At 45.4% G+C, this 27930-nt stretch overlaps 2 non-coding genes across 2 annotated transcripts; both read left to right on the top strand.

Annotated features, from left to right (window-relative positions):
* The first annotated feature begins 1535 nt into the window (after positions 1-1535).
* LOC146181049 (signal recognition particle RNA) lies at positions 1536-1835 on the top strand. The gene has a single exon (XR_014700510.1).
* An 8666-nt stretch (positions 1836-10501) lies between these two features.
* On the top strand, positions 10502-10795 carry LOC146181048 (signal recognition particle RNA). The gene has a single exon (XR_014700478.1).
* The last annotated feature ends 17135 nt before the right edge of the window (positions 10796-27930 follow it).

The raw sequence follows: 27930 nt of genomic DNA, 5'->3' as shown, positions 1-27930 counted from the left end.
GGTTCAATTAGGCCAAACGCTAGCGAAGGTTCTGACATCGTCATTTGAAAAGGGCTCCGGACGCCGTCCGTCGATTGCTTGCATGGTAAGGTGGTAGCCGCGTGCAGTGGCGTCAATAAGGTCACCCGCACCGGGTGCGGAGGCGTGGCGCAGCACCCCCCCCCCCTCTTCCCTTTTCTGTCCCCGCGATTCAAGCACCGAATCGCAACTTCCTTTCTACCTCCTCCATGATCATGGTTTGTGTTGGATTTCGCTTTGCGCCCAATCACGCACTGCGAGTGGCATTTTTTTTCCTTTTTAACACTTATACGCAGCGATTGTGCCCCGCGACTGATAATTCAGTATAACATCACATCAAAAGCACATATATTCGAAAAAGGCAGAAACATTAGCGCGTGTAAGTTGCAAGAAAATTACTGAACACAGGGCTTAAAACAGATGATTGCCCAGTACCGGACCATAAGAACAAAGCGGCCTTTCAACTACGCAATGTGTACAGATTAGGCGTGTGAATCACTGAAGCAGTATGCACATAAATATAACAAGGATGTGAAGTGGTATAAATGCTACAATGACTATAACGGAGTAGCAATGCAACTTCGCATACATATTAGGAGACTATATTTAGAGACATATTTAGAGGCGAAAAGCAAGGCGCCCGTGTGCTGTGCGATGTCAGTGCACGTTGAAGAAACACAGGGGGTCGAAATTTCCGGAGTGGTCCGCTACGGCGTCTCTCATAGCCTGAGTTACTTTGGGACGTTAAACTCCACAAACCAAACAAACCAAACCATTGCACATCATCCAAATTTCGTTTAAGAAAATTATCCTTTTCTGCCTTTGGGGTTATTCGTGTCATGCCTGTCATTTTAGTTTTACGTGAATAAAATTAAAAGCGTATATCTTCTCCTTTTTTATAAGATATCAAATTGTTGCGAGGAAATATTATGTGCAATAATGTGAATCCTTAACAGAATATCGAGCGTTGCTCTGTTTCTTGCATATTGAAATACTCAAACTGCAGACTCGTCATTAAAAAAAACTTCCTTCCGCCGATTATATTTTGGGCTTTGCTTACGCACGTTCAACTAAGCTCGATTCTATAATTTCTAACAAAGAGCAGGCTGTCTAGAGGATCGATTCTCTGAGATATTGAGTATGACGGATTCTATACTGTACTAAGTCCATTCAAAATATCGCGCTCATTCCCTCGGCCTCACATCTTTCGAACGAGTATCGAAGCTCCGGTTTAAGGCCGAGGATGGCGCCACCGAGCGAACAAGAAAGCAGGTTAGCTCGAGGCGCTTAGCGCGGCATCTCTTGAGGTCAGAATAAAACCAGACGCCCTTGCGGAAGCGTATATTTCAGCATGCTGATATTTCAGCTTTAAACCAGAATTTATCACACAATTTCCTCATGAGAACATGAAAACATACGTGCGCCGGAGACAGTATCCACTAAAGAAAAAAGGATTATAACGATGGGGGAATTAGACTATTGTGCATATAAAAAATGGCTTCATTGCTCACTGCACCACCGGGGGTAGTGGCGTGCCCCTGTAATCCAGCTGCTTGGAGGCTGGCGATAGAGGACGGGTTGAGGCTGTGAGTCCTGCCCTAGGTCTGCCCATGTTGATCGGGTGTCCGCGCTAAGCTGGGCGCCGATATGGGGGCCCCCGGGGGAGCTCGGTGGCGGCCAGGTCGCCTATGGAGGAGCGAACCGGCCCAGGGCGGCAACGCAGTAGGCAAAAGCTCCCGCGCTCTTCAGTAGCGGGACAGCAACTGTGAATGGGCGGCGTGGGGTAGCCCAGACAACACACTCGGACCTAGCACCTTATTTTTTTTCGTGTCTTTCAAATTGCACGAAAAGCTACTGCCATGTTTGTCCCCATATGTGGTCAATTTTGTCGCATATTTTCTAACAGATATTGCATCGCGTTTAAGGAAGCTGTGCACATTAGTATCACTAACTTCACCACCTTGTTTTTTCAGCTTGGGCGGTTACGGATGTTGCCGTGTGATGTTTGGAAAGTCCAGTTTATAAGAAGGTAGCACTGATATCTTAGCATGTGTTCAGACTTATAGTGGCATGAACATGCATGAGTTTGTTTCCACGAGTTTTCGGAAAACTATCGCATAGGACAGGTTATCTCCCCAATTAAGAAAATCTGGTTGAGACCCTCTACTCTAATTTAGAAAAGTCTAAACAGTAAAAACCATCTTTATTTATTCGTTAGTACGACTGAAATTACTGATTACTGATGCCCACTTGCGAAAAAATTTACCTATGACCCCCAGATTTCAGCCGCAATTGTGACGAGTTCATTCATTTTTTTTTTAGTTTGAGCACTATAAGCATTGCGCCTTTAAAAATGGCTCTTATGCTTTACCGTAGTAAACTCTGCAAGGCGCAGGTTATACTCCTGTCGGGATGGCGGCGATTGAAATCCAGGCACATCGTCCGCTTATCCGGACACTCACAATTGCACAATTTGTTTTTAATTTGTGCCAGGAAGAGGACTCTTTGTGTGATCTCTAGTGAGATGCTCTAACTGTCGAAAACGAGGTACGGAAATGAATTTGTTTGCCGCAGCGCGTCATATTTAAAAATATTTCTTTTGCTGGTATTTAGCACGTTTCACATCATTCGCAACATGCCTTGTACACTGTGTTCTCATGCCCTGTGGGACAAAGCTGCTTGAGCAATTGTACTAACGTGAGCCTGAACAAGGCTCAAGTAATTGTAACCCAAAAAGCGGCGGGTTCTACGGGATCAGTAAATTATGATTAATTCATGCCTTTTAGAGTCATTTATAAATATAATGATAGTTCTGATATTTTCGGTATGTGTAAGAAGAATTTGTTTGAAGGCTTTTGTTCTTGAGCAAAGGGGAGCCGGAAAGGAAGTAAACTTTGCCCGAAGGCGGGTTCAGTTTCACTTTAGCAGCGACAGATGCCACCACAGACGCACTAACCGCAAGAAATGCGGCGGGAGCGCAAATTTTGAAATTATGGTACACCCGTTTCAAGGAGAAATGAAAATTAAAATTAGTGAATTCCTCAAGTGACGACTAAGGCCAGGCAGCTGCATAGTATACCGGCTTAAACGTTTACAGCCTACGTAAAATGCTGGATGGATGGCGTCTGATGCAACACAGAGTTTGAATATGCGGTCATATGTCTGCGTAGAACTGAACTGATGAAAAACAAAAAATTACACAAATTCTAAAAATGAAAACTGCAGGAAGTTTTTCATTTATTACGAAAACAGAAATTGTAAATCTTAAAATTTCTTCACTTGGAGACTTGAGCAAATTTGACTTGTTAAGTTTATTTTAAGGGGTAGAGTGTTGCCAAGACGCACGGTTTGAAAGCTTACAATAAAAATTAGCTGGGGTTAATCTTTAGTTAAACTCGGAAGGATGCGTAAGCGAAGCCGACGTAGCTTCTATTTCTGTTCTTTCTTCTTCTGTGGCGCGGCTGGCTACCAACCGGGTTTACCCGACTGCTGCGGTAGCTCTAAAGGTCGAACGTAGATTTATTTATTCTTCAGTTAGCAGCGATTGTTCTGAATATTAAAGCTCTAGACTGAGTCGACACCTTCCAATCAGGTTTCAAAGCGAAACCGCCGCTAACCGAACAAGACACACTGGTCGCCCCCTACTGAAGCCTGCGTAATGCAAACACGACTTCTCTTCTCACTCAGCACGGGAAGTGACCTTCCATATTGCTTGGTAGTTCATTCAGCTCCTCAGCTCTATCATAAGTGACACACTACGAAGTTTATTCATGAAACACCCGCTCTCTAATTAATTCTACCCAATGTCTAGCTGATTAATTGCGGCCCTTTAGTACACAGTCATTTTATCTAGTGTCGACAACAGCTCGGTGCCCAAAGTCAAAGACTCACCTATATGAACCTTCCTAGCAACGGACACAAGAGGGTGCTGGCGAAGGTCGGCTCCTTGTCCACCCTGTCAACCAAAACAGTCCACACTATATTCTCACAGCTTCAGCGAATCAGTACTGTGTTACGGCCTCTCAAAGAATACTTGACCAACAGGAGCCTTTAAGTCCTCTACGAACGCGACTACGGAACGGAACAGAGTTTCTTCGAACACTGGCGCAAGAGTCGCGAGAAGCTGCAAAAGTCAGTGGGGAGTGAATAGTACCAGGTAAGCCTGCGGCTCTTCCGTTTGCAGTAGGCACACCTGGCGGTATATAACCCCATGACGACGTCATTTCCATCTCCGTGTTAGCCCTTTCAGCCCCGTACTACGGCGATGAAAGGCACTAATGTCATGACTTATGGGGACCTCGGATTCCTGCACGCGATGTAGGTAATATGGCCATGCCATGCGAATTGCGGATGGTTTATATAATTCTATCAATTTAAATTCTTGGCATGTTGATAGAATATATTTCAAGGATAACATGTTTTAACATTTTACAGGTCCGCATGTTTGCATTTTTTTCGTTGTACTTCTGCGCATGCCTCCAGATTAAAATGTTCCGGCTTGGGGAGGTTTTTCCTTCTAACGTGCGCCGATTGTTCGCTCGCTTTCGGTTAGCTTCTTACTCAGGGATGTAAATTACTTTATGAATATCGAAATCAGTAATTCGTGAGAATTTATTTGTGTTAGCATTCTCTTCCCTAGAAAAAATATGCACTCTAAACACAACCATAAAAAAGAACAAATAATGCGAAATGAGTTGAAAAAAGGAAGAAGGGGAGGAAGGAAAGAGTAGGAGATCGGATACATCATCATCATCATCATCATGCATCTGCAATGATGTTTTCAGACCTCTTCAGATAATCGATCGAAAAGTTATAATACAGTAATAGAGCAGACCATCCGGATAATCGAAGGGGCCAATGTCCGGCGCCAGCCGGCGAAAGCAAAGTTGCCAAAGCTTGATGGTCTGCGCGCAACACAAAACGTCTTCCCCAAAGGTAGGCATGGCAATGCTCGCATGCACGTGGGCTGTACAGCATCTTCGCCCACGTACTGAAGAAATCGATGGTCGCCTGGGCTGCAACACATGGTGACCTCACTGAACCACAGTCCGAATTACGACACGGCCGACGACTGGACGACAACCTATTCACACTGACACAGTGCATCGAAATCGCACGGCAGGAGTCACGGGGACTCGTTGGATGCTTCCTAGACGTGGCAAAGGCATACAGCAGTGTCCCCCATGAACCTTTGCTACGTGGAATGAAGGAGTTGTGTATGCCTAAGGAGTGCTCCAACCTACTACACCGCCTATACCCAGGTAAGACAGTGGTGGCTAACCTTCATGGCAGCATATTGCAACCAGTCGCCGTCGACGGGGCCTAAAGCAGGGATGTCCCCTGACACCGTACATGTATATGCTCTACACGTCAGAAGTAGAATAGCTGCTACTCGATTCTGATATAGGCTTCCCACTCCCGTTTTGCGGGCGGATCTGCCGAAACTATTGACGCTCTTAGGGCTAGCATTTGCGGACGATATCAATTGTTGGCTGAAACCGAGGCACAGCTGCAGCGGCTGGTAACAGTGTGTGCAAAACATCTGGCTACACAGGGACAGTCTTTCAACCCAAAAAAAATCAGCTGTGGTGCGGCTCTCGGGCCCGTCCGACGCAAAGCCTGCGGTGCTGCTGCTCAACGTAGATAACACATCGCAAGCAACCCAATATCGTTACCTGGGAGTACAGCTGTGCACGGAAGGAGCGCTATAGGTTGCACATAAAAAACACCTAATAGTAAAATCAACCCGTGAAACTAGTATCTTAAGCCGACAATGCCTGTGGGGCTGCAACCGATATGTGATAGTGCGTGACCTAAGGAAGGGTGTGCATGTGTGAGGCCTACCCTGTGCCAACGCCATAGTGTGCCTCTCTGCCCCCACAAGAGATTGGCTCGAGCGCGGACAGCGCGATGTGGGCCGGATAGCGCTTGGCTGTCGCGGTCGAGTTGCTGTTGAGGCGATTTATGGCGACATGGTATGGTCGACCTTTGAAGCCTGGGAAGCCCACAGCACAATCGCATATGAGGCACGCCTACGCACCATGAAATATGTCCGCTGGGCACGGAAGGTCTTCCGCTATGTGCACCTAAAGGGCATCCGCGCGCAATGGTGTACCCGTGTATAGTCCCTGCGCCGGAAATACGGCTTTTGGTCGAGCGGTACAATGGAGGCCGCCGAGTGCAAAACTTCCATACGGACGCAAGTACGCCAAGCGGAGAACACTATGTGGAATGCTTCATCACAGAGGACGACACTGACGATGTACCTGGAACACAAAGAAACAGTGTCGACGGAGCCGCTCTACGACAGTAATGTCGGTAGCACGCATCTGTTCATTGCATAGACGGGAGAACTCCGCAGTTTGACCTACCGCCGTCGCTTCGACCCCTCCTCAGAAGTACAGGCAGTGATGTGCAGGGCATGTGGGAGCGAAGACGAGACGGCTGATCACTTTATTCTCCGTTCATGGTCTCCGAGATTACCCCCTCTCCCCGTAAGCGCGGAAGTGGTCTCGGAGGCCATGCTCCATTGCGCGAAACTATCGCCCCAGCCGACAGAGGACACCACGCTAGCGCGCGCACTGAGATTTGAATCGGCCGAATGCGGACAGCACAGTGGCGCCATCCGCACGGCGAAAGCCTGGATTCGCATGTGGTGGACAATAATTAGACACTGATAGTGCGCATAGCAGTTCTACCCTATCCTTTCTCATTTTTCTATCCCTTTTAGTTTCTCTATTCTCTTCCTGCTAGGGCGCATTACTGAGCCCACCCGATACAAAGGGTGCAGGCACCACTCATTACCATCATCATCACCTACAACGTCCAGCCGCCACACTACATCTCTGTGTGCAATGCTCACGTCAGTTGCTAGCCAGCGCTCGTTGTTTGAGGGGCGGACTTAGTGAAGGTTGTTTAATATGGGTCCTTATGCTGGGTGTATGCGACAGAAAAAAAAATTCTAAGGAGGCCCTCAAGCCATCAAAAAGCTCCGGGTATATGTTTTCTTACGCTGCCGGAGGAAAACTCCCGTTCACAATTGCCTTCCGCGTTTTGAACGCTGCGGTAACTTGACTCAGCCATGGGTTCCAGGAAAACTCCCTTGGTGGCTGAGCCGGGCGCGATTAGCGCGCCCTCGACTGCATGCCTTCGACAATCTTGGAACACTGTGGCGCGGAGGGTTGACTGGTGCGCTTGCGGCATAAACAATTCGTGACGCTAGCGGGCACATATGCCACCCGTGTCTCGGAACTGCGGCTCTACCGTGCACAGAACGTGATATTTTGCTGTGGTTGCCATTTGGCTTCGCTGTCGCCCTCTTCACTTGAACCTGCACACAGAGAAATTATTTTGTCGCTGATCGTTACATGATGGAAAGATGACGGCATAAGGAGAAAATTCTTCGTCCCTCGATGTAAATCCAGGTATAATTAGGACATGCTCTGAAAAGGTCTCCATGTTCGCTGTTCTATAAGATGAGGGCCACTTAAAAGCTTCTCGGCGCCCAATACCGCGAAAGGACCGCTTGCTGCAGCCGAGTGAACTTTCAGCGAGAAGCTCTTTAAACCCAGTTTTGTTACCAAATCATGGCGGGCTGATTACAGCGGGAAGGTGCTGAAAAGTACGCTACGAACTGATGTTCTGGCTGGAGAAGCCGTTCCGACGTTTCTTTCTCTGTTTTCCTGGGATACTTGCTGAAGAAGACAAGGATACAAAGAAAAGAACCAATGGATCCTCAAAGCCGTTCCGCTTTCAAACCTGAGCGCCTTGCAGAGGACTACCCTCAAACCTATTTACATTGACGTCTGCCTTTTAACTGCACAATAATGTGTTCGAAAGAAATGATAACGTGTGTATAGGACTGAAATCTACCAAAGTCATTAAAGGTGAACGTGATAGAAAGACTCAGGGTACCAGATTATGTTAGAATAAAATTATTACTCGGAACCACGCAAGCAAAGGTCAGACTCCTGATGCCCTCACTGAGCTTAAAAATATTTGATTACTGGAGCCTAAAAGAGAGGCTGTACTGTTTGTACCTCACATACAAGCTACGTGTTCCCTACATAAAATGTTGACGTGTTCATCTATATGGTATGGCCGTCCTACAAGCCAACGATCCAGATTTTTGGTGAACTGAGGGATGTACTGAAGCACTTTTACAGCACATTGTTACCATGCGTCGTGCAAACACTACCGCTTGCGCCATCTCGAGGTGGACGAGGAAAGTAGGGATATATATATGTCTCACCTCCGGAGGCGTCGTCGTATCCCCTAAACTGCTTCTAACGCCGTGGAGTACGCTAAGTGACTCTGAAGACCGCTTTCCCGAGGTCTAGTGGCCCCCGGCGCCTAGGCAAAAGATAATGGTGGAACGTTACAAGATGCTAGTGACCGCGCACTAGGGAAGAAGTTTTTACTTAGTTCTTCAAAGATTTACATTATAGTCAAAATACAGCATTGAAAAGTGGAAACCAAGGCACACTTGCTTACAGGCCATGAATGTGTGTTCATCGGAACTAACAATAAAATGATTACATAAGTTAAACGAAGCCTTTGTCTTCATGATAAACCAAGCATAACCGAATTAAACCATGCAAGAGCCACCCATAGTACAGCTTTCTCAAGCCTGTAGCTTAACCAGAGTTGAACTATAGCTATTTTGTTTATGAGGGCCTGCATGGGTTGAGTTCAGAAGGAACATCAATTTTGGCCGCCCATATGTTCAGTGCTAATAATGCTAGCTTAATAATTCTTGCGGTGCAGAAAGGATTGATGGTATACCTATTGATAGTGTGCGTTTTATAATTGTAGTAGACAGCTTTTCATGGGACGTTTAGTAGAAACATAACAGCAAGCAGTGCGAATTTGCGACGTACCTAGAAAATCACGTCGACAGAGTACGATTAATTACAATCAAGTGTTTTACTCAGTCATGACACTTCTGAGAAAACTTGGTTAAAATTCAAGCATACTAATGAAATGTTTGGTAAGGAGATTAAATTGCTTCTCTTGCTTGCGTGCGTGCTCTAATATTATCTCCATTCCACTGTCAAGCTAAGAAATACGATTGGAGTGCGCAGCTCTCTAGTACATAGTCGATAATAACGTCGTCATAGAGCAGAGGATGACAACAGAAAAGGGAATCAACGACTCCAGTGTGTTAGTTGGTCGTTTCTCTGTTTCTTTTTGTCCTGTCCTTCCAGAGGTATCTCAGAAATAATTTCCGCCCGAGAGCGATGACTAGAAGTTGGTTTGCAGTGAAAGGCTGAGCAAACTTAGGAATATGCTGGCGTAGAAAATCCTTGCACACTGAACTGGGCACCGTTTTAGGCGTCACACGTCACCAGCGAAAGTTTTAATGCCTTTTTGTAGATTGACAGACGAAAGGTTACATGTCTGACTTTTTTTCAGTTGCATTATCCCGGTTAGATCATTATGGTGTGACTGAAATATGAAATTACACAAAAACAATTTTTGTTTAGTTGTTCTAATGTTGCTTTGTATTAAAGAAACTGTTATTGAGCACATTTCCCCTTCAAGCACTCTGATGCACATTTTCTGAATGACCTGTGCAGTGCACGTAAAATGATGCTTTTTAATATGGCACTTTTTCAAATGCGTAGTGGCTCAAAGAGAAATGTTGCGCAGTCGCGCAGTATATTTTCCCCCAGGAATTTCAGTCTTTTTAACACTAACAATTTTTATACTTCAAATATTTGCAGGCGAGCAGCAAGGCTGATAATAATTCCTCATAACATTTTGATATCTTATAAAAAAAAGGAGAATTTATTCGCTTTTCATTTTATGTATATAAAAATGACAATAATTTGCAGAAGTGCATCACACGAATAACCGCAAACGCAGAAAAGAATAATTTCATTAAACGAAACTTATATAACGCGCAATAATGTGAATCCTTAACAGAATACCGAGCGGTGCTCTGTTTCTTGCGTATTGAAAAATTTCAACTGCGCACTCGTCAGTAAAAAGCTTCCTTCCTCCGATTATGTTTTAGACTTTGCTTAAGCACGCTCAACTACGCTCGATTCTATGATTTCTAACAAAGACCAGCCGGTCTAGAGGATCGATTGTCTGAGATGTTAGGTATGGCGGATTCTATCTTGTGCTAAGTCCATTCAAAACATCGCGCTCATTGACTCGGCCTCCCATCTTTCGAACGGGTATCGAAGCCCCGGTTTAAGGCCGACGTTGGCGCCACCGAGCGAACAAGAGAGGAGGCTAGGTCGCTGCGCTTAGCGCGTCATCTCTTGAGGTCAAAATTAAACCAGACGCCCTTGTGGAAGCGTATATTTCACCATGCTGATATTTCTGCTGTAAACCATGACTTATTACAGAAATGTCCTCATGGGAACATGAAAACATGTGTGCCGGAGACAGTATCCATTAAAAAAAAGGACTATAACGATGAGATAATTAGACTATTGTGCATATAAGAAATGGCTACATTGCTCACTGTGCCGCCGGGGGCAGTGGCGTGTCCCTGTAATCCAGCTGCTTGGAGGCTGGCGTTACGGGTTGAGGCTGGGAGGCCTGCCCCACGTCTGCCCATGTTGATCGGGTGTCCGCGCTAAGCTGGGCGCCGATATGGTGGCCCCGGGGGAGCTCGGTGGCGACCAGGTCGCCTAAGGAGGAGCGAACCGGCCCAGGGCGGAAACGCAGCAGGCAAAAGCTCCCGCGCTCTGCAGTAGCGGGATAGCACCTGTGAATGGGCGGCTTGGGGTAGCCCAGACAACACACTCGGACCTAGCGCCTTATTTTTTTTGTCATGTAGTCTTTCCAATTGCACGAAAAGGTAGTGCAATGTTTTTCTCTGTCTGTGGCCAATTAATGTGGCATGTTTTCAAACAGAAGTGACATCGAGTTTGAGAAAGCTTCATGGGTTAGTATGTCTTTAATTTCACCGCCTTGTTTTTCAGCTTGAGCGGCTACTGATGTTGCCGTGTGATGTTTGGAAAGTCAAGTTTATAAGAAATAGCACTGATATCTTTGCTCGTGTTCAGAGTTACAGTGACATACGCATGCATGCGTTTGTTTCCACGAGTTTTCGGCAAATTATCGCATAGGACAGGATATCTCCCCAATCAAGAAAATCTGGTTTAGACTCTACTCTACTTTTCGCAAGTCTAAACATTTATGCCAAAATCTATTTATTCGTTAACATGGCTGAATTTACTGATTACTGATACCTACTTGCGAAGCATCAGTAAATTTCTTTACAGCATGGATGGCAAGATAATTAAAGAAGTTGAATATAAGTTATAAGGCAGATCAACAGCTGCACTGAGAAACAAGGCGTACAAACCATGCTGAGACCCTCTTTGGAGTACGCGAGCATTGTGTGGGACCCTCACACAAAGGTAGAAATAGAAAAACTAGAAAAACTTCAAAGGTTGGCCGTTCGTTTTATTTATAACCGCTATAAGCGCCGAGACTCTCCATCTGCTATGTTAAATAACGCAAACCTGAAGTGCCTGAATGAACGGAGAGAATACTTGCAAATTAAATTCCTTAATCGCTTATATTTTTCAAAACTAGGTATTGATCCACATGAATACATAACTAAACACTCCTCAAGGAAGTCTCGTCATAAGTGCAAGCACTACATAGAACCTATTTTCGCTCACACAGATGTCTATAATTTCTCCTTTTTTCCTCACACGATCTCTGATTGGAATGCACTGCCGCATGATTTCCCACTGCTAGTTTCGAACGAGTGACTGCTTCATTAATTGACACTGTCGGTAAGGCGGTGTGTTGTTGACTTTGTGCAGTGTTTCTTTCAGCTAGAGTAGTCTTTTGATGCGTGATTTCACCCCATTTAGTTTTGTATAAGTATATCATTGTTCGCGTTTTGTTTTTTGTGCGTGTTTTGTCAATACCAATGCTGTCCAGGATCCGTTTTTTTGTACTTTGTTTTGTACCGTGCCTCTCCTGCTTGGACCATGTTTGGTGCGCAGTATGTGATTGCTTACGAGTATTGCTTACGCAATAAAATAACAAATTAGCGTAAACTATCTAAAGAGCTTTTCAAAGAGCGAACTTTTGCGATTTTGAAACTAAAAACAGAAGATCGCAAAGTACTTTGCTAACTAGCAGTTATATTTTATAATTATATGAAGACGTTTTGAGAAGAAGAGGTTATAGTTATAACGAGTAGAAGTTATAAGAAGACGAAGCTTTCAAAAGCCTCTCGCGTGTCTGTTCGTGGGTATGTGCCAAATATCAGGGCATAAGAAGAAGCCACGCCGAAAAAAGTGAGAGCGAAATATTAGAGTGACAGAACAGAGGTGAGAATTCAATGGCATCACAACACAGCCCTTCTATTTCTTACGTCGATAAACAACATAATTGCTGATATCTATGCAAAATAGTTAGTTTTTTATATGGAGATCAACTTACTTCACTACTGACAGAACTTTATCAGTTAATCCGAATGTAACAGCATAGTAGATGCATATAATCGGCCCTTAGAAATGTTATTCGATGTTGTAACGTCCCTACCGCCGACAAAATGGTGCCCACGCGTAGATTGTGGTTCTTCTTCAGGGTGGCGTGTGGTCTCTGTATGCAACGTCGTTTGCCGGGTGAACTCAAGGAACGCACGGCACGTTCAAGGGCACAGCAACTTCTTCTTCTTCCTTGATATTTGGCACATACCCACGAAGGGGGATTGGCCAGGGTTCAGTGTGGACTGCTAAATGTCCTACACAAACTGAATTAGTGTATTAAAGTAATTGACAACTAAATAAAAGCATAAGTTTTAAGATCACAAAAGTTATTGAATGAAAAAATATGAAGCAGCTATCGTATGCCTGCTGTTTGTCATCATCATCGTCGTCGCAGTCATCGTCTACTTTGGATGTGCTGCGCCATGCCCCTACGTTGTCCTCGTGAGCTGCAACACACTAGCATGCTTGCATCACGTACAGTTGTTGGGCATGAAAGAAAGCTCCCAGGCCTGCAAAGATTTTGGTCAGTTCGTGTGCTCTGGGTGGCCGTACAATGGCACCTTTGCTGGTGCATTCACGGAGAATTTTCACTTGTCGCGCTTGCTCTCTGGACGAGCCGAACTTCGCGAGTAGCTTGGTATTCCCACAACGAAATGAGTGAGGCTGACGATCGACGCTTGCCTTCGTCTAGAAGACAGCACTACAAACACCGGGGACTCGCGAGACCTTATTGAGTTCATGAGCAACGAGCTGTTAACGTGGCTGCTAGATGATACTGACGCTCGGCTCGGAAACTCTGGTGATTACTCAGAGCCTTCGTGTGCTTTCCTTAAGCTGTGCGTTCTATGGGCCACCCCGCTGTGTGTTCTTGACTTTATAGAGGCTTGGTATGGCACCGCCCACCGTAGGTCAGTGTCCATAAGCCCTTCGGGAATGTTATAAATTCGAAAAAGGGTAATCTAAAGATTAATAAAAACAAAATCTTAATACAAAGGTTGTATGACCGTCCTCAGCCGCCTTTTTCGAAACCAGGCACCTTGCCTGCATTCACCGAGTTCGCAATAGCAAGCATTGACATTCAGCGCTCTATACTGAGAACCTGTCACTGGTATTCAATACGACGCATCCAAGGCCTCGTCATTTATTTATTCTTGAGTTACCAGCGATTGTTTTGAATATTAAAGCTCGAGACTGGGTCGATGCCTTCTAATCAGCTTTCAAAGCGGAACCGCCACTAACTGAAAACGACACACTGGTCGCCCCCTACGGGATCTTGCTTGATGATACACATATCCTCTTCTTTTCTCACTCAGCACGGGAAGTAACCTGCCATATTGCTTGGTGGCTCATTCAGCTCCTCGGCTCTATCACAAGTGACACACTGCGAAGTTTCTTCATTAAACACTCGCGCTGTAATTTATTCTACCCAATGTCTAGGTGATTAATTGCAGCCTTAGTGTACACAGTCATTTTATCTAGTGTCGACAACACGTCGGTGCCCACAGCCCAAAGACTCGATATTATGGACCTTTCTAGCAACGGGCACAAGAGAGTACTGGTGGAGGTCTGCTCCCTGTCCACCCTGTCAACCAATGCACTCCGCACTATAGGCTCACGGTTTCAGAGAAACAACACCGTGATGCGGCCTCTCAAAGAATACTTCACCAACAGCCTTTAAGTCCTCTACGCACGCGACTACGGAACGGAACAGAGTTTCTTCTAACACTGCCGCAAGAGTCGCGAGAATTTGCAAAAGTAACTGGGGAGTGAATAGTACCAGGCAAGCCTGCGGATTTCCGTTTGCAGTAGGCATACTTGGCTGTATACAACCCTATGACGAACGTGATTTCCATCTCTGTGTTTGCCCTTTCAGCCCCGTACTACGGCGATGAATGGCACTAATGTCTTGACGTACGGTTACCTCGGATTCATGTACGGAATGCAGGTAATGTGGCCATGCCATGCGACTTGTGGATGATTTAATTCTATCATTTTGAATTCTTTGCATGTTGATATAATATATTTCAGGGATAACATGTTTTTACATTTTACAGGCCCGCATGTTTGCATTTTTTTTTGTTGCACTTCTGCGCATGTCTCTAGTTTAAAATGTTGAGGCTTGTGGAGGTTCTTCCTTCTAACGTGCGCCGATTGTTTGCTTGATTTTAGTTAGCTTCTTATCCAGTGATGTATATTACTTTATAAATATCCTAGTCTGTAATTCGTGAGAATTTATTTGTGTTAGCACTCTCTTCCCCAGACTAAACACAACCGTAAAAAAGATTACATCATGCGAAATGAATTGACAAAAGGAGAAAGGGGAGGAAGGAAAGAGTAGGAGGTCGAATACGTCGTATATGTAGACTACATAAATAGGGGGAATAACAAACGTGCAACAGCAGCAGCAGTCGGCAATGAAGGGAAATAATGTCGCACCACAATTAGGACGACGAATACATATAACGTGAATAAAGCGGCTATTTCACTGCAAACAAGAGCAATAAATAATCATACATTCTCCATGGCTACAATTAGAGGCTTCGTACACGGCGGACTAGTTTAGTTTGTATACGATTTAATGTCCGAAAGCGACTCAGGCTACCAGAGACGCCATATTGGAGGACTCCGGAACTTTCGCCACCTGGGTGTGGTGTCCGGTATCCGGACGGAGGGAACGAACAGGCGCAGACCGCAGCTGAGGGCAGACTGTTCATTTACGACGGAGAGTGTGATCTCGAGAGAAGAGAGAGAGAGAAATGTGTCTATGATGATAGCACTGGTGTATGGCAGCGAAACTGAAAATTGTGCGGGATGCAACATCACCTCCCGCTTAAGAAAACACGAAACAAAGGCGCGTAAGATGGTTTAGCAGACTTGAGTGTCTGACAAATGTGACAGTGACTTATAACTTCTTCAACTTGTTTTTCCATTCGGGGCCACCAATAGATGTCCCGCAGCGTTCGCATGGTTCGTACTATGACAGGGTGGTTTTCGTGTGCGAAGCTGACAAGCCTAGCCTTCCGCATATCGGGGATAACAATTTTTTCTCCTCTGAGCAATAAGCCATCCACCTGAGACAATTCCTCTCGCACGTCAAAGTAAGAAAAGACATCAGGTGCCACGAACTTTTTCGGCGGCCACCCTTTTTTGACATACCCCACTACCTTTTGCAATAGCTCGTCTGCAGCGGTAGCAAGCTGCAGCTGCTCTTTTGTCACGGATGAGGACACGACTGAGACTATTTCTTCGTCTACGGTTTCATTTGAAGCACTTTCAATAGGCGTGAAAGGGCATCTGAAATGACGTTTTGAGACCCCTTCTGACATATATTCCATCGAAAAGTTGTAGTACAGTAAGCGAGCAGACCATCTGGATAAATGAAGGGGCCGATGTCCTGCGCCAGCCGACGAAAGCAAAGTTACAAAACCTTGATGGTCTGTGCGCAACACAAACCTGCTTCGCCTAAGGTAGACATGCGAATGCTCGCATGCAAACAGACACGCCAAAACCTCTCGTTCACCCACAGACCATCTTAGTTCCGCCGCCGTCAAGGTTCCGGATGCAAATGCAATGGCGCGCATTTCTTCACCATCGCGTTGCTGAAGCACAGCACCCAAACCCTTTTCCGAAGCATCTGTGGTGACGATTACATCTAAATCTGAGTTGAACATCTGTATGACTGGACTAGCTGGTAAGAAGCCTTTGACGAGATCTAAACTGCGTTGAGCTTCCTCATTCCAATCAAACTTTTGATTTGACCCCAAAAGCTCTCTCAGCTATTCGACCAGATCAGCAAATCGCGGAATGAAACGGGAGTAGTACCCTACAAGTCCCAAAAAAGAACGCAATGCTGAGTGATCATGAGGGGCAGGCGTTTTATCAACAGCGTTTACTTCAGAAGGCAATGGGCACGATCCTTTCCCACTAATGACATGTTCCAAAAAGTGCAGCTCAGGAACAGAGAAAAGACATTTATCATTTAGCTTCAATCCTGAAGCGCTTATACGTTAAAGTACCTGCTTCAAATTTTCATTATTCTCCTGGCGTATCCTTCCCCTGACGCGATTATATCGTCAATGTAACAGAGCACACCCTTGCAGTCCTTCAACAACAGCTGCATCATTCTTTGGAAAGCCATAGGAACAGAGGCCAGGCCAAAAATTACTTTTTTTGAATCGAAACAACCCATTATGCGTAATAAAAGTTGTGAGGTCGCGACTCTCGGGTGTAAGTTCAACTTGGTGGTACGCAGACGCCAAGTCAAGCTTCGAAAAACACGTCCCACCTGCTAGTTGATGCAGAAGTTCTTCCATGTGCGGGAGAGGAAACGCATCGGTGATGACAGCTTTGTTAGCCTCGCGGAGGTCCTCGCAAAACCGAAACCAAAGCGAGCCATCTTTCTTTCGCACGACGACCATGAGGGAGACGTATTCCGACGCAGACACGTGTTATATCACCCCCGGCGACTGCAGATGGCGTACCTCCTCTGAAACTTGCTCTCGCAGAATTCAGGGCAGGCGCCACTGTTTTGCAGAAACCGGAGACACGGACGAGCGACGCTGGATGTGGACGAGCTTGAGGCCCGTCGTGAAGAGGTGTGAAAACTGATCCTACCGCTCGGCGGGGAGCGAGGAGGGGAGAGTCGGCGTGCGCGACACTGCGGCAGGTCAAAGTTGAACCGACGATGTTTATTCCCAGATTGCGTATGGCGTCGAGTCCAGCGTAGCTCACTCTGGAGCAGACCAGGAAGCCGGAGAGTTTCGCAGCAATTTACCTGCTGTTCACCTTTTGTGCAGTTCCCACTGGCCGAATTTTGCAGATCGATCATATGCGCCGATGACCAGACGTATCGCCTACCCTGCGCAGTAATCCTGGGCTACACACGTGCCACAGCGAGCTCTACAGATTTGCCTCGAACAACGCTTACGCTTTTCCTGAAGGGACGCTGACGTCGGGCGGCATGGCGCCTATATAACATTGAACAAGCCTGGGGGGACCATTACTCTGGAGCAGACCAGGCAGCCGCAGGGTTGCGCAGCAATTTACCTGCTGTTCATCTTTTGTGCAGGTATGTTGGAAATTTAACCAGTGAATATCTAGCTCCTGGTCTCTCGGTGTTTTCTGTCTTCTTAGTGTTTAGTGTGTACTTTGCTAACAAAATGAATGAAAAGCCACCTACCACTATAAAAGAGTTGGCAAAAGCGTTTGCACATTTTCGAGGTTCAATTCAATGAGAAGGAAGAGAGATGGAAGGAGGCCCTCAAAGGTGTAATTCAAAGAGAACTGGACAGTGTGAAACAGTCTATGGAACTAATGAACGAAGCGTTCGAAGAATTCAAACTGAGAAGGTAACGCTTAAAAGAGACTTTGCATCTATAAGAGATGAAAATAACCACCTTAAACAGGAGAACAATCGCCTTACAAAGGCATTGAAGGAGATAAAGAGAGAGGTAGTTGATCTCCAGCAGTACAGTCGGAAGACAAATCTAGAAATAAAGGGCATTCCATCGACACAAGACGAGAATCTATTACACACAATGAAGACCATTTGTTCTTCCTTGAATTTGGATTTTAAAGAAGCAGACATAGAAGCTATACACCGTGTCCCAACAAGAAGCAAGAGCAAATCAAAGATCATTGTGAAGTTTGCTACCCTGAAAGTTGGAGATCGGGTCTTGAAACGAGCTAAGAAAAGCCGGCCACACACGTCTATCCATCTATACTGGGCCTGGAGGAAGAGGGTCCTATTTTTATTAATGACACGTTTGTCCGGCGAATAAACTGCTTCTATGTAAGGCCCAGGCGGCAAAATGGGAAAAAGACGAAATGAAAAATTCTAATGCGGAAAGCAGAAAAAACAAATGTACTTTACGTAACATGCTTATAAGACCTAAGCAGAGTTGTCTAGTCTGATGTCATACCACTATATATGCGATAGAGCAAGCCAGACTTGCTTTTGACGACTTACCTATTCTGTATTGTAACGCACGAAGCATCCGCAAAAATTCTGATGTTGTAACTTACTTGCCACAGTTTTCTTTCCGATATGACGTCATCGATGTCACAGAAACGTGGTTGGAAGAAGGGGAATCGGTTTTTATACGGGAAAACAAAATGACATCGCTACCTTGGTGCCGGTTGGCACGTGGCGGTGGCGTTGCCTTTTTGTAAAAGTTGCCGCCTATATAAGCCTTCTTGCCTGCCCGCCGACGGCTGGGGACTGAACTACTAGCATATTGCAATATGCTGCTCAGTGCTTTTGTTATTATTTTCTTTTGTGATAGTTTTGTTACCTTTGCACAAACCAAAATGCAGTAAAAATAATGTTAACAATGAAAAGTACTTATCTCTAAACTTGAGGCTTGTGCTAAGAAACATAAACAACTTAGAACACTCAATGAAAATTTTGTTAGGGCGCCAAATATTAAATAAAAATAGCAAAACTAATGGATGAGAATGAACTGTATCAACGCCTGACCGTGCACATAGTCATAATTCGAAGGTGAAGTGTGAAGTAGGCGACGTAACAGCTCCTAGAGCAAGGGCTTGTGTGAATTGAATGCGGTGAGTAAGGAATGCCAGACCCAGAATAATTGATATGCAGGGTTTGTGTGAAAAGGAATAAAACGATAGAGATGAGAGAAAAAGATGACAACGGGCGCAGCCGCGAAAAACATCCTCCTAACCTTCAAAAAATTGGATTAAAATAACCAGTGAGAAATAGTGAAAATTGCATGAATAAAAAGAAGAAACAACGTGCAGAAAGACAGAAAAAATAAAAAGTTTATTCATGTAGCTTTCAGGCATGTTTGCACAATGAAGTAATTTATTTTGTGATCTTTCTCAAAATTGCACCAAGTATTCATTTTTTATATTCAAATTCTGCCAGCATATCATGTTCTATTCTGCTCTCCGTTACAGTACTTGATTGGTTGATGGAGCAAGTTGGTAGTGGTAGCCGACCAGAAATTTTATTGAGTAATGTGATGTTAATTGGGCGATCACATCATCATGATGGCAATAAATTGCAAATCTGAGGGGCCCGCACACTTGAGGTAAACTACTGAGATCAGGGACGCCAAATGAGAAAGCTGGCGTAAATAAAAATATGTTCGCAGGAGTGCTGTTGAAACAGCTTCGCCGCGTTCTTGTGTCATCATGAAAGCACATCTCACCCAGACAGCCAGGAGATGTTCAGTATATCAGTGTTCAGCTGCAGCTTGTTCAATTCACTACACTGCGGCACCAGTATGAATACTTTACAGACCAATGGGTCTACAAGAGACAAACATAGGCCGATAAGGAGTAAAAAGGGAGTAACTTGTCGTCTAGCACCCTGCATTTTAAAGTATGGGCATGCTACCGAGCGAGCCGTGGGGGAGATTTTCATCACTAGCAATACGGAAGCCAAATCTCACATTTAAAATACGCAAAGTTCCATCGATTACGAAGGTATGAAATGAAGTCTACGCTCTCTAATTAATAAGGTCAATAATTGTGCACGCTGCTGTTAAAAGCCTCCTTTCATAGCTAATTACATTAAATAAATATTGTTTACGAAGAAAATATCCCTAGGCTTCCAGAGTAATGCATTACGTATATTTAGTTGTGAAAACCCAGCTGAGGGCTTGAAGAGAATACCGTGCCCCACACAGGAGTGCACTAGAACGAAATGCTACTCCTTTTTTACTCCCTTATAGGCTTATTGTTGGTTAGAATGCGGAGAGAACAAATGACTGCGAGTTGGCTACGGTTAGTGAAGGTAACGTTTTACCCCAACGTTTTCGTTGAGCAGGGGAGCACTGTTCGAAGTCGAATACGTCACGTCAGCGACACCACGTTAGGCGCAAAACCAGTCCCCTAAAGTGAAACCGATTCCACCGCGGCAAAACGGCTGCAGTGGGGCAGGGGCATGCGCGGAAGGCGAGAAGCACCGATGGGAAAGTTTGAGCATGTGGCATGGAGGAAACAAACACTAGAGAGGCAAGCGACAGGTGGTAGCTGCTTTCGGTAGCGGCTGCGGACGCTCCGCACTGAAAGAATGCCTTCGATACGCGACGCCTGAGCTAGAAACGTGAGTTGCGCGCTGAGCGCTGACGATGTATGGAAGTTAGGGCATTTAGACGGGCCGATGCCCTGGGGGCTACCGCAGTCACAGTGCACCCGTGTATTTCGCTCAACTGCGTCATAATAAATGCTTGCGGGGTGCGGCGCACAAAGACGAAGCACAAGAACAAGAAAGACGGGAAGACAAAGCGCTGATTATAGCATCGTCGTGTCGCCCTTCGCGTTTTTGAGCTTCGTCTTTTTGCGCTGACAACCGCAAGCATCGAATCAAACCAAGTAGCCCAACAACAAGTACTGTCATATGAAATGTTGCTTGCCGGGATGCTGCAACTACACGGGTATATATCGCCCAGGGCTGTCGCTCCATCGGGAGTATCCTGTTACGCGCACTCCTCGAGAAGCGAAACGTTTGCTTGTCAGGACATGTGCATGTACTGTTAGAGTTGAAAATCGTTTCATTTAGAAAATGGAGACCTAAAATACACGTAATGCTGCAGCCAGCTTCCCTAGGTTGCAACGTTATTTCGAATTCCCAGTCTTCCTGATGAACCCTGGGATGAAATGTTACCTGCAGTTCTCACCAGTGTATCTATAAACGACGAGACGCGCAACTTTCAGCAGTGAACTCCACTACAGTTTCCGTTGGGGCATAAAAAGTCGCTAAGAACACCATGCTTCTTGCTGCTTTTGAATCTAGAAACTATGTTGGCTAACTTCCAAGAATTCATGGCACGCAACAGAGAGAAAGCAGCGGCTCAATAGGAGGTTTTCGTGCGGAGGCTGCGCACACTCGCGGCTTACCCCGGCGCGGCCTGCGCGAAATGCATTCGGCTGCACTCTTCGCCAGGCACCGTCGAACCACTCCGGAAGCCGCCGAACGCGCCAGTGTCGCGAGCCGCTGGAGTGTAGCAAGTGGCATTTTGTCCGACGCGACGTAGCCATGCCAAGTGCCAACGCACGCGCGCGCTGCGTCGGTGAATACGCACGCCTTAACAGCGCCTTAATTCGCGAATAATAACTAGAGCAAGCGTAAAGATGTTCTTTTTAAACATCTCTGGCCTGCTTAGAACAAACACTTCACTCACTTCCTTTACACTATATGCCTCAGTATCCACCCAATGCGAGGTGTCTGCAGGCGCCGTAGCTTATAGCCATTCGCAGGAGTATTGAATACTTTGGCAGGAAGTGTGGTTGAGCTCCAGTGTCGATTTGCCAATTGTGGTAGTGATAAACCACTACCACGAGAAGGCGAAACTTGTAGCTCGAGGAAGCATCCTTTCCGTGTTCAGAAGTTTGTCCAATGTCTGGCATCAAATGAGCTTGCTATACTATTAGCGTACGATGACCCATCAAAGGCTTGGCGCGTGTACGAGAAGTTTCCGCACTGAATATCGAATGAAAGAGCGAATGCAGAGGACATCGTTATGGGCTACATGCGAGGATGATCTAATATGGTTACCGTGGGTTAGTTGGTGCGAAGTTAACATACTGAACCAGCAAAAGACACAGAAACACAAGAAGAGAAGTACACGGGGCAGCAGGTCTTGCTGCTGGGGCAAACCTTGCGCTAGCTAGGGATGTCTGCTTGTGCATTTTCCATAGCACGAGCTAGAGCCGTACAGAAATCCTGGCCTAAAATTTTCTACTTCTCCAGGATAATGTATTTGGAAGGCCAAGTGCCAGCGCTACAAAATATTGCTATCTTGTCGTTATTCGGAAGGAAGGACGTCGTTTAACATAATAAATTTAAATTACATTTATCAATGGAGCATATAGATATTGGACTATGAATGTGGACGGAGTCCTTTTATATACCCCCAACGCTAGCCCTTGGACTTCAGTTCTCTCCACAGCACCAAGCGTGCGGCGCGAAGAAGCTTGTAGTTCCTGTCGTCACACTCGCACTTGTGATGGTCGTAGTATACATCGTCCAAAAGCACACAGGCGTTGGGCAGTCCGCCGATCTTGGTCACCTAACATAGTTACCGAAGTGGAGAGAAAGAGAAATAAGAATATTCACATACTTTTGTCGATAAGACTTGTGCTCACAGCTCTCATATTCTAAATTAGTATTTGCTTCATAAGTAGAGGGATAATCATATTAAAAAAGCAGCATCAGGAAAAAAAAGGTACAAAATACCAAACAAAGAAACCCAGTAATGTGTCACAGTGCTGTTAATATTGCACAACCACCTTGCACAAATAGCTCCAGAAATTTCCGGCAGTGAGCCCTTGCAAAGCTGTGATGCTAATGTTTTAAGGAAAGTATATGATATATTCGTGATTGCTAAGGGTTTGGTGTAAATATCAGCCGGAAAGTATATCCACGCTGACGGGTGATGTTATTTCAGATCTCTACAAGACGGGCAAAATCTCGACTTGGATGTCCTTAAGGGATGTCGTTATAAGGCTATACATAGGTTACAGTAATTCTCTCTAATATTTCCGCCTGACTCTAGCTTTACGGAGTTATTTCTGAAAACAAAGAAAAGAAATTGATTGTGCTCGGTATACGCTCTCTCTACCCATCAGTAGATCGAAAGCCGCTGTGATTAATGAGTTACTTGGTCTCTATAATGCTATAGTGCTTGAATTATAAAGACAATGGATAAAAAATATTTTCTCCCCCTATATTTTCGCCCTACAAACAAAGGTCTTGAAAAAATGAGATTTGAAGTATTCCACTTCCTTATCATATTTTCACTGTGTCCCCGTATGCGGACATATTCAGTAAGGTGGTCGAGGTAATTGGTCTAAGTACAAAATAGAAAAGTGCTACTCTCAAATATACAGGACCCTCATCCCACAACAACCTAAAACAACCATTCGAAGTCAAAGATTGATGATGCGCTTTGCATACGCCGCTTATGCCCTGTGGAAGGACTCGGATCACTTCGTACTGAGACAGACGTTGCAGCAGCTGCGGAGGTATCTTGTCTCGCTACGGCAGGCGGGACGGTTTGGTTTGGTTGGTTTATGGGATTTAACGTCCCAAAGCAACTCAGGCTATGAGAGACGCCGTAGTAGAGGACTCCGGAAATTTCGACCACCTGGGGTTCTTTAACGTGCACGGACATCGCACAGCACACCGGCGCTCAGCTTTTAGCCTCCATCGAACAGCAGCCTCCGAGGCCAGGATTTCATCCCGTGTCCTTGGGAACAGTAGTCGAGCGCCGTAACTACTGCGTCACCCCGGCGGGGTGCAGGCAGGACGTGGACAGCAGTTCTCTTACTTGTAGTTACTCGTGTTTAAAAAAATGCTGCTCTACGTCGCATGTTTTTTTCCAGAGACCCCGCGTTGGAGCACTCTCTTCTATATAAAACCTAGCGCAGGATCATGGGATTAGCTGCCCCGCGCCCCGAGCTCTGAGCTGGTTCAACGCGGTTTATGAGCGGAATCGCGACGAGAATTCGGAACTCAAGTTGGGCCCACATAGCTTTTCTTGCCTTTGTTGCGTCTCCATACTGTTGAGGCGTTCGGGACTGCCGCATTTAGTTGATGGAAGATCATTCTTACGTAACCCTTCTTGTTCCAGACGTTATTTGTGTACATTGCCATCAAAGAATTCATGAATTCAACACCTCCCATGCGTTTTGTAAACATCTATGGAGTGCGGCCTCGTGACCTCGGTTGCATTGCTCTTTCCTGTTGTCTACTTGAACTGCATACGAACTCGTTTGGAAAACGATATTCTAAAGTAAAGACTTAGCAATTACTGCAAGTAATCAATCGATATGTCTGTTATGCATGTTGACCCTGTGAACCCCCAAAATACAAGCAGGCTTCCCTGCATAGTGATTCTCTTTATTATCGATCCAAATTGTGCTGCTTTTTCTCGCAGTAGAAGCCCTCAAGGCAGCTTCTAGACAGAATTTACAGAAGCGTCGTTAGTATGTAGAACCTCGCTCTTATTACCGTGCTCTTCTGAGCTGCTTCTTGAACTGCAGGAATCTCTCTCCCAATCACTCGCCTCAGAATCATCGTCGGAGTTGCATTAGAGGTCAAAAAGAGCATCGATTTCCTTCCTGCACAGTCCTGTCTTAGACGACGCTTTAAAATACTACTGTTTTTGTACGGGCATTAGAAGGGCAACATTTACACGCATTCTAATTCCCGCCAGGTCAGGCTACACCGCGCATAGAAAGCGCGCCAAAATACAGGAGCTTTGACCCGAGCTTTAAAAATCTGCATCTCAGTTTTTGTTCGGTGCCGCTATAAATAAAGCTACACTTTTTGTGCATAATGTCTCGATTTTAGGACACATGTATGTTTCCACGTATACAGGCCATAGCCAAGAAAACAACAACAACAAAAATAGGACAACACTCTAAAACATGTGTTTGTTTCTATGGTTCAAGGACAGTTGAACGTCTGCAATTTTTGGACGTCCCTCATGTGCCATTTTAATGGCCATCCGGAATTCACGGCCTCGTCTGTGTAAATGTAGCAGTACCCAGCGCGAGGAGGCTTTTAAGCGACGCGCTGAATTTTTTATATATGAGATTTTGCTTCATATCTACCTGCTCGTCCCGTAACTGGTGGCTAGGAACGTAGGCAACTTCCTCGTGTTCCGTGTGCCACAGACATACTGTCTGTAGCACACACTCAAGGACTTCACCTAATTATACCATATACATAACTTTTTGTAGAACCTGGTTGGCAATGGCTGCGGATAGATTTCTCTGTTTTAACCTACGGACATTTTGTGAATTCAAAATATATTCTAGGGTAGCCGAAATTGGTCAGTTCACGTCATACTTGAACCAGGACCGAGGAGTGGCCGTATGCCTGTGATCTAATTATTCGAGATCTTCGAATGAGCGAAGCCCCAACAGCGGGTCTGTAGCAAAACTAGTTTGTATATTTGGAATAGGAGTACTACCTGCCTCTGTGGGTGTGATTTCTTGACACTTGAAAGGAGAGCCTGTGGCCATCTCACAACATTAATACAACAGGTAAAGGCAATAGGTTTGTAACCTCCTCATCGGGGGTGAGCGTATGGGATCTTCAATGCTATTGACAGGCTCGGCAAAAGCGACGAGTGCGTTCTTTATTATGGGGAAACAATCGTTAGTGCAGTAGAGGAGGAGTTTAGCCCAGAGATGGAAAGAAGGCAGAGCCAATGTTTTTTTTTTTTTTTTGGTCTCCATGTTCTGCTTTGCACTCTTTACAAAAAACGGTGTCCGGTGCAGTTCCACGGACCCATTTGTAGGAAGTCCCTGGATGGACAAATAACTTGTTTTGGAATCTAGATTTCAACCGTTTTAGTAGGACATGTGTCTTGCAAGATGTTTTCTCTCTCAGAAAGACAAGTCAGAGCTTCTACTAAACGCTAGTATGAACCGATATCGCCTTCAAGAAGGACCTTAACTTTATGGTGGAACTAGAGCTGCGGGAACGTCCTCCCCATGTTTTACGTTTCGAGTCTATACTGCACTAGTAACTACCGGCCTACAATGGGATACGCATGTAGGTGTCCACCTATTTTACTGTCAACGAAAAGGGTGCGTAAAATGACGGCCCTTTGTGGACTTTCATTATCGGTGCGAGAGGGGCACTATCTTTCCTCCCTATAATCATTAGGTAAAGCATCCGCACAGGCAAGTTCCTAAATTAAATTAAATTGGTTCACAGGAAGGGAAAGGCGCAGTAACTGTCACACTAGCTCTGTGGACACCCGAACCGCGCCGTAGGGGAAGGAAGGAAGGAAGGGGAGAATGAAAGTGGAAAGAGAGAAAGAGGAGCCGTAGTGGAGGGCTACGGAGTAATTTCGACCACCTGGGGATCTTTAACGTGCTCTGACATCGCACAGCACACGACGCCTCTTCGTTTCTCCTCCATCGAAACGCAGCCGCCGCGGTCGGGTTCGAACCCGGGAACTCCGGCACAGTCATTTCAGTTATGTAACCCATGTTTGCCAAAAACACTTTATTGCGGCTTTGCTCAACAAGTTATCGCGAAATATCTCCTTCTTCCGATGACGGAACCATACGTCGGACTCTAGTGCAATTGGGCCTTAAGATTACCAGTTCCACCTGCCGGCTACCCAAGTCATTTTAGATATTATGAATATCAGTCGGTAGAGTCATATAACTCGGTCTGAAACTATTGCCATTGATGTGCCAGCACACGTTATGTACAGGGTCCTCTACCCTCAAGCCTGAGGGCTCTTGACTGAGCCAATACGTATGACACAGCTGCGCACTGAAGGCACGTGATGGGCCTTGGAAAGCATAAGCTCCATATATCTCTCTGCCAGCAACACTGTGTAAATGTCGGGTGGCTTCAGGCGCAATGACGCTTTAAAGAGACCTCGAGTGTGCGCACTAAGGGTGTACGACGCTGTACCTGGCGTACAAGAGGTTCTGTGCCATGTGCTGCCTACGTACGGCGTACGCGTTACACACTTTCTTACCGGCAAGTTGCAGCACGATGTGGTGATTGTTAAGGAAATGTTTAAAATTGAAAATTTTCAAGCGTTATGCAAATGACTGTTCTGTGTGGAACTATAACTGATAAATTTGAAAAGTGTTTCAAAGAGAGTATTAGGGTCGTCCAGAAAGGAAAGTGTTATTTGCAACGAACCAACGGAGCACGTCTTATTAAAATTGATATCTACAGGAAAAGGGACTCCATTATCGCCAAGAAAAGAAGTAGGCTTTCTGGCCGCTACCTCGAGTCATTGATGATACACAAAATTGGAAAACCACTTAATCGTATCGACGCCAAAATCAATCCAACGTATGTAATACACCTCTGCAAGTATTGAAACGGCCTCGAGCGCCTTTGTCCATGCAAGCTTTATAGCAAACAAGGCTTACGTATGGAAGGTGAAACGCCTTGTTAATTTTTTTCCAATGCTTATTCAGTGAAAAGAGTTTTAATAAATGAAATTACAAGTTCATCTTACGAGGTTTTTAAACCTGCGTTTTCAAAGTTGCTTAACATATGGCTGTTCTTGCACTGTTACGTCGTAGCTCCCCTTGTGTCAGATATTTTAGAAAACAACAGTCACATGGTTAGTCCACATATAAACGTAAAACAGTAACGATGCACATTTCGAGACTCTAAACCACCGATGCAAGCTTGGGCACATGAGACATGGGTAAATTTATTTGAATTAGCCGCTCTTCTCACAACGTACAGAACTCACCTTGGTCTTGAAATCGTTGTCTTTATCGAAGGTGTATACGCCACGTTTTGTGCGGACGAAATACGACGGATCTGTGCTCTCCTTTGTGCCCGCCTTTCGGTTGTATTCGTCCTCCTGAAAGAAGGAACAAAGAGTTATAGGACTATCAACTGACATGACCAGTAACAGCTTATGCCGCTGGAAGCAGGAAAATCGACCTTATATTCACAATCGCTAGA

Source organism: Amblyomma maculatum, chromosome 8 (genome assembly GCF_055883805.1).
Source record: "Amblyomma maculatum isolate TAMU_Amacu chromosome 8, ASM5588380v1, whole genome shotgun sequence".
Taxonomy (NCBI): Eukaryota; Metazoa; Arthropoda; class Arachnida; order Ixodida; family Ixodidae; genus Amblyomma; species Amblyomma maculatum.
The sequence above is the reverse complement of the archived record's forward strand: the minus strand, read 5'-3'. Positions and strand labels throughout refer to the sequence as shown.